The sequence below is a fragment of the Urocampus carinirostris genome, unplaced genomic scaffold, assembly GCF_059441175.1.
Source record: "Urocampus carinirostris isolate Australia breed hairy pipefish unplaced genomic scaffold, RoL_Ucar_1.0 HiC_scaffold_67, whole genome shotgun sequence".
Classification (NCBI taxonomy): Eukaryota; Metazoa; Chordata; class Actinopteri; order Syngnathiformes; family Syngnathidae; genus Urocampus; species Urocampus carinirostris.
The window spans coordinates 62,501-70,000 of record NW_028283174.1 but is presented as its reverse complement, the minus strand read 5'-3'; the positions used below and the strand labels follow the sequence as shown (position 1 = coordinate 70,000).

Genomic DNA, 7,500 nt, shown 5'->3' with positions numbered 1-7,500 from the left:
CTTTACCTGAGGAGGGCGCCGAGCGCCGCCGCCATACGGGCCGCCGCGCGGAGCCGCGCGCGCGGAGCACCTTCTCGGTATGCTAAGTACCAGCCGTACTCACCGGCAGCCGAGAAGCACCTCCGGACGCGCGGACGCGCGACACCGACGGGCGGACGGACACGGAGCGCCGCCCGAGTCTGTATTTGAGGGTACGAAGGGACGGGGGTCCCTGCGAAACCCCAGCCGCGGAGTGGGCGGGGACACGGGTCGCGCGCCACCCGCCGGGCGGACCGGCGGAATGTCGCGGAGGGCCCGAGCCTCGCCCGCGCGGACCGGGTTCTCGCGCCACCCGCCGGACGGACCGGCGGAATGTCGCGGAGGGCCCGGCCCGCGTCCGATCGATTGGAAAGCGCCGCTCAGACAGGCGTGGCCCCGGGGTAAAACCGGGGCCGCAATGTGCGTTCAAAGTGTCGATGATCAATGTGTCCTGCAAATCACATTAGTTCTCGCAGCTAGCTGCGTTCTTCATCGACGCACGAGCCGAGTGATCCACCGCTAAGAGTCGTACGTTTGGGCCCTTTTACGTCCGCCCGGGACGATCGGAGACAAATTCACGACAGGGTTTGTACCGGAGACGAACGCGCCGCGGGTGCCGTTCGGTCGCTCCCGCGAGCGAGCCCCTAACCCGCGGCGCGGTTACCGACGGGCGCGATACGCGCGACGCCGCGACGAGCCGAGCGGGTCGGGCGCGCGGCGCTGAGGCCGGCGCCCGGCGTCTCCCGCTCGGGGCCGCGACGGCGCCCGAGACGTGCGTCGGCCCGGGTAGGTCGGGCGCTCGGCGCTGAGGCCGGCGCCCGGCGTCTCCCGCTCGGGCCTGACACGACTCGGCGACCGGACTCGCCGGGTAGGTCGGGGGCTCGGCGCTGAGGCCGGCCCCCGGCGTCTCCTACCCGGACCCCGGAAGGCCATCCGACTTGGAAGCCCCGCCGCGCCGCGAAGCGACGCTTTGGGTGTTGCTACCCGTCAGCGAGTGGGTTTGGTTTACAAGGGCGGCGCGACCGCGCTGACACCGAGGGGGGACTGGCCCCCGACCCGGCCGCGGCCTGCCCGGACTATGGATGGACAGAGGAGACCGCGGCGGACCGCGCGGAACCGAACCCCCGGTGTCCGGAGCCCCGGGAGGAACTCCGGTGTCCGGGGGCCGGCCCACGCGCGCGCTACGCGGCCCCTCGAGGGCTCCGGCCGACGGACGCGTTTGGCCGGGGAAAAAGGTAGCCGGTGGGAGCACCGTTTCGTCGCCCTGAACCTTCGTCTCGGGCGGGCGTCCCGACGCCGCCGCCATACGGCCGTTGTGATCCGTGCGGGGATCCGCTTGCTCGGCGACCCTCGCCGAGAGCAGCCCCGCGCCGCACGGACACGCGACACCGACGGGCGGACGGACGCCGGGGCGCCGGCCCGAACCGTTACCTTTAAAGGACGGGAGGTCGTCGAGGCGAGTGCCGCCCCGGAAGCGCGCGCCGGAAGCGCGAGAACCGCGCCGAGCTAGGGTCGTCGGCATAGGGGGATTCCCCGGTTACGGGGGTCCCGCGCACGGCCGCCGCCTTTCGCCCGTCGCTGGCGGTCGCCTGTCGTCGCGCCGCGCCGCGCTACTGGGGTCGTCGGACGAGCGCGCTACCCCGCTCGCACGGAGGTAGCGCGACATCGCCCGCCGCCTTTTCTCGCGTCGCGCCGCGCCGCGTGGCGCCCGCCGAACTCGCTCCGACGCGCGGCCCGGGAGTGACCCGCGCCGCGCCCCCCGTCCCGTCCCGTCCCGGTCTACCCTCTTCCTCCGCCTGCGACGACCCGCCGCCCTCGGCGTCTGGCTCGTCGGGGGTGTACCGAGGCGGATCTGCTGCCGCTCGTACGTTAATGATCCTTCTGCAGGTTCACCTACAGAAACCTTGTTACGACTTTTACTTCCTCTAGATAGTCAAGTTCGACCGTCTTCTGGCACACCGCCGGAGCCGGGGCCGGCCCCGGCGGGGACTATCCGAGGACCTCACTAAGCCATCCGATCGGTAGTAGCGACGGGCGGTGTGTACAAAGGGCAGGGACTTAATCAACGCAGGCTAATGACCCGCGCTTACTGGGAATTCCTCGTTGGTGGGAAATAATTGCAATCCCCAGGCCCTGTCACGAGCGGGGTTCATAGGATTACCCGCGCCTGCCGGCGCGGGGATAGACGACGCGCTTATACGCTCAGTGTGGCGCGCGTGCAGCCCCGGACATCTAAGGGCATCACAGACCTGTTATTGCTCATTCTCGTGTGGCTGAGAGCCACTTGTCCCTCTAAGAAGTTTTCTGCCGCCGACCGCGCGGGGGGCCGCGGTACTATTTAGTATGTTTGAGTCTCGTTCGTTATCGGAATTAACCAGACAAATCGCTCCACCAACTACGAACGGCCATGCACCACCACCCACGGTATCGAGAAAGAGCCTTCAATCTGTCAATCCTTTCCGTGTCCGGGCCGGGTGAGGTTTCCCGTGTTGAGTCAAATTAAGCCGCATGCTCCACTCCTGGTGGTGCCCTTCCGTCAATTCCTTTAAGTTTCAGCTTTGCAACAATACTCCCCCCGGAACCCAGACACTTGGTCGGTTTCCCGGGTGCTGCTCGGCGGGTCATGGGAATAACGCCGCCGGATCGCGAGTCGGCATCGTTTATGGTCGGAACTAGGACGGTATCTGATCGTCTTCGAACCTCCGACTTTCGTTCTTGATTAATGAAAACATTCTTGGCAAATGCTTTCGCTCTCGTCCGTCTTGCGCCGGTCCAAGAATTTCACCTCTAGCGGCGCAGTACGAATGCCCCCGGCCGTCCCTCTTAATCATGGCCCCAGTTCATGACAACCCACAAAATAGAACCGGAGTCCTATTCCATTATTCCCAGCTGCGATATGCAGGGGCGGCCGTGTGGCCTGCTTTGAACACTCTAATTTCCTCAAAGTAAACGCTTCGGGCCCCGCGAGTGACACCCAGCGAAGGGCATCACGGGGGCTTTTGCCGAGAGGCAGGGGCTGGGACAGACGGATGCACGCCTCGCGGCGGACCGTCAGCTCGCGTCCCGGGGTCCAACTAGGAGCTTTTTAACTGCAGCAACTTTAAAATACGCTATTGGAGCTGGAATTACCGCGGCTGCTGGCACCAGACTTGCCCTCCAATGGATGCTGGCCGATGGGTTTGTGTTCGGCTCATTCCAATTACGGAGACTCGAACGAGTCCCGTATTGTTATTTTTCGTCACTACCTCCCCGTGTCGGGAGTGGGTAATTTGCGCGCCTGCTGCCTTCCTTGGATGTGGTAGCCGTTTCTCATGCTCCCTCTCCGGAATCGAACCCTGATTCCCCGTTACCCGTGGTCACCATGGTAGGCGCAGAGTCTACCATCGAAAGTTGATAGGGCAGACATTCGAATGAGTCGTCGCCGCCTCGGGTGGGCGAGCGATCGGCACGAGGTTATCCTGAGTCAACACAAAGGGGGGGCCGGGCCGGCGGAACGAGGACCGGCGCGCGCGGAGCCGCCCGCGCCGCTTACGCCCCCGCCCGGAGAGGCGGAGGCCGGACGCGGGGGACGCGCGCGACGGCTGAGCCCCCGCCCGCCGGACACCGCGTGGGTTTTTGTGTCTGATAAATGCACGCGTCCCCGGGGCGAGGCCGGAGCCCCGCCCGCGAGTCGGCGCTCGTTTGCATGTATTAGCTCTGGATTTGCCACAGTTATCCAAGTAACGGTGGAGCGATCAAAGGAACCATAACTGATTTAATGAGCCGTTCGCAGTTTCACTGTACTGGCCATTCGTACTTAGACATGCATGGCTTAATCTTGAAAACAAGCATATGCTACTGGCAGGATCAACCAGAGTGCGTCTGCCGCCGGGGGGGCGCTGCTGGTGGCGGTGCGGCCCTGGTCCGGGACGAGGCTGTGGCTACAGCCGGGCCCGGGGGGCCGCGCGACACTCGTATACGTTCGGACGGGCTGACGAGCGGGTGTCGTGAAACGATGTTTCGCGCGGAGCCCTAGCACGCGTGGCGTCGGGCTCCGCGACGGTCGGACGTCTGGGTGTGGCTCGAGACGGAAGCTCGACCTCGGTTCGTCTTGGTTCTGCCGCCAAAAGGTTCACGCCGAGGCATGGTTTCGCAAGAGGGCCCCGCGAGTGCCAGCCGTGGATCCCGCCTCACTCGTAACTCGTATCGGATTCGTCCGGCCTCACTTTCGTTCGCACATCGGACAGTTATACGTGTGCTTTAGTAGCTTCCGTTCCCTCTTAGTGAGGCCGTCCGTACGTACCGCCCCAGCTCTTTCTGAGGCGGGTATCCACTCGGCTCGGGGGGGCCCAACGTTTGCCTAGTATCCTCGGCGCTGGAGCTTGACCCGCAAAGCCGGAGGAGCCGCACGCCCGAACACCGGCTTGCGCCGGCCGACGTGGGCCCTCCGAGGCGGGTCTCGTGTGCCAATCGCTCAGTTGGGGAACCGGCAGGCCCGTGGGCCGACGCCGGCTCACCCGGGGGTGAAGGGTGCTTCGATGGAGGCCCCCTGTCAGCCTCCGCGGAAGTCCGGCTTCAATACTTTAAAGTTTGAAAAACTTAGACATTTTTCGAGAACCGGAGCTTAGAGGGGTACATGCAAAAGCCAGGGCCGCGGGAAGCGCCCTAAATACTTCAATACTTTAAAATTTGAAAAACTTAGAAATTTTTCGAGAACCGGCATCTTCCCTCGGTAATTGCGAGATGCGAGGCCGCCCCTAGCCTCTGCTCTGTCGGACTCAATGGTCACGGGTGGCCGCTGATTAGCCCTGGTGCTCACCTCTCAAAATTGCGAGTCCCTAATATAATTCTGGCTGTCGGCTGGAGAAGGGGGTATAAAATCGGCACTTGAGGGAACGCCGGGCCCTCAAGTTCGGGGCCCTCTAGCGGATTTTTGAGGTACTGCACTCCCATTGGAAATGCATTGCCCATAGGAATACATGGGCGCTCCGTCCACTACAATGTAATTCCCTCACAATATCTGCCCCCGCGTGGCCGCGCGATGCTACTGCTGCCCCGTTGGGAATGAATGGGCCTTTCGGAGGCCATAAATACAGCGCCGCTGCATGGATTTTGGCGGTACTGCGGCTGTCGTTGAAAATACATGGACCCGTCTGAATGAATGGGCCTTTCGGATTCCATAAACCCAGCGCCGCTGCATGGATTTTGGCGGTACTGCGGCTGTCGCTGAAAATACATGGACCCGTCTGAATGAATGGGCCTTTCGGAGGCCATAAACTCAGCGCCGCTGCATGGATTTTGGCGGTACTGCGGCTGTCGCTGAAAATACATGGACCCGTCTGAATGAATGGACAAAATATAAATCAGACACTACAGAACACAAGCATAATCCAAGATTACAAAATCATCTCAGCCTTTAAAAGAAACAAAAACCTGAAAGACTACTTAGTAAAAAGTAAATTACCAGAAATCAACATAACACAAACGCAGGGCCCCACATTCTACAAACAAGCCACCACAGTTAGGAACACCGTCACCAACACAAACTACCTAATTAAACAAACAATCACACCTGCTACGGAAAACTGAAAATACATGGACCCGTCTGAATGTATGGGCCTTTCGGAGGCCATAAACTCAGCCAGCGCCGGGCCAGTGTTTGGGGTATTGTGCCCGCCACTAGTGGCTGAATACATAATAATAATAATAATAATAATAATTCCCTTGTATTGTCATTCTGTGTAACAATGTACACAGAACGAAATGTCGATTGCACTGGGCTAGTGTTGAGGGAACGTCGGGCCCTCAAGTTCGGTGGCTTGGAGCGGATTTTTGAGGTACTGCACTCCCATTGGAAATGCATGGGCGCTCCGTCCACTACCATGTAATTCCCTCACAATATCTGCCCCTGCGTGGCCGCGGGATGCTACTGCAGCCCCGTTGGTAATGAATGGGCCTTTCGGAGGCCATAAATACAGCGCCGCTGCATGGATTTTGGCGGTACTGCTGCTGTCGCTGAAAATACATGGACCCGTCTGAATGAATGGGCCTTTCGGAGGCCATAAACTCAGCGCCTCTGCATGGATTTTGGCGGTACTGCGGCTGTCGCTGAAAATACATGGACCCGTCTGAATGAATGGGCCTTTCGGAGGCCATAAATCCAGCGCCGCTGCATGGATTTTGGCGGTACTGCGGCTGTCGCTGAAAATACATGGACCCGTCTGAATGAATGGACAAAATATAAATCAGACACTACAGAACACAAGCATAATCCAAGATTACAAAATCATCTCAGCCTTTAAAAGAAACAAAAACCTGAAAGACTACTTAGTAAAAAGTAAATTACCAGAAATCAACATAACACAAACGCAGGGCCCCACATTCTACAAACAAGCCACCACAGTTAGGAACACCGTCACCAACACAAACTACCTAATTAAACAAACAATCACACCTGCTACGGAAAACTGAAAATACATGGACCCGTCTGAATGTATGGGCCTTTCGGAGGCCATAAACTCAGCGCCGGGCCGGTGTTTGGGGAATCGTGCCCGCCACTAGTGGCTGAATCCCGGGCTAGTGTTGGGGGACTTGTGCCCGCCAATAGTGGCTGAATCCCGGGCTAGTGTTGGGGGACTTGTGCCCGCCAATAGTGGCTGAAATCCGCGCCGGTGTTTGGGGAAATGTGCGCGTATTATCGGGCCGGTGTTTGGGGAATTGCGCGCGTATTATCGGGCCGGTGTTTGGGGAATTGCGCGCGTATTATCGGGCCGGTGTTTGGGGAATTGTGCGCGTATTATCGGGCCGGTGTTTGGGGATATGCGCGCGTATTATCGGACCGGTGTTTGGGGAATTGTGCCCGCCACTAGTGGCTGAGAACTTGGCTAGTGTTTGGGGACTTGTGCCCGCCACTAGTGGCTGAAATCCGGGCCGGTGTTTGGGGAATTGTGCGCGTATTATCGGGCCGGTGTTTGGGGATATGCGCGCGTATTATCGGACCGGTGTTTGGGGAATCGTGCCCGCCACTAGTGGCTGAGAACTTGGCTAGTGTTGGGGGACTTGTGCCCGCCACTAGTGGCTGAAATCCGGGCCGGTGTTTGGGGAATTGTGCGCGTATTATCGGGCCGGTGTTTGGGGATATGCGCGCGTATTATCGGACCGGTGTTTGGGGAATCGTGCCCGCCACTAGTGGCTGAATCCCGGGCTAGTGTTGGGGGACTTGTGCCCGCCAATAGTGGCTGAAATCCGCGCCGGTGTTTGGGGAATTGTGCGCGTATTATCGGGCCGGTGTTTGGGGATATGCGCGCGTATTATCGGACCGGTGTTTGGGGAATTGTGCCCGCCACTAGTGGCTGAATCCCGGGCTAGTGTTGGGGGACTTGTGCCCGCCACTAGTGGCTGAAATCCGCGCCGGTGTTTGGGGAATTGTGCGCGTATTATCGGGCCGGTGTTTGGGGATATGCGCGCGTATTATCGGACCGGTGTTTGGGGAATTGTGCCCGC

General features: G+C 60.2%; 2 non-coding genes across 2 annotated transcripts; both read right to left on the bottom strand.

Annotated features, from left to right (window-relative positions):
• Positions 1-392: 392 nt before the first annotated feature.
• Positions 393-546, bottom strand: LOC148345197 (5.8S ribosomal RNA). Its single transcript, XR_015848768.1, has one exon. It is a non-coding gene; the product is annotated as a 5.8S ribosomal RNA (ribosomal RNA).
• Positions 547-1,888: 1,342 nt separating this feature from the next.
• On the bottom strand, positions 1,889-3,875 carry LOC148345196 (18S ribosomal RNA). The gene has a single exon (XR_015848757.1). It is a non-coding gene; the product is annotated as an 18S ribosomal RNA (ribosomal RNA).
• Between the last annotated feature and the right edge of the window lie 3,625 nt (positions 3,876-7,500).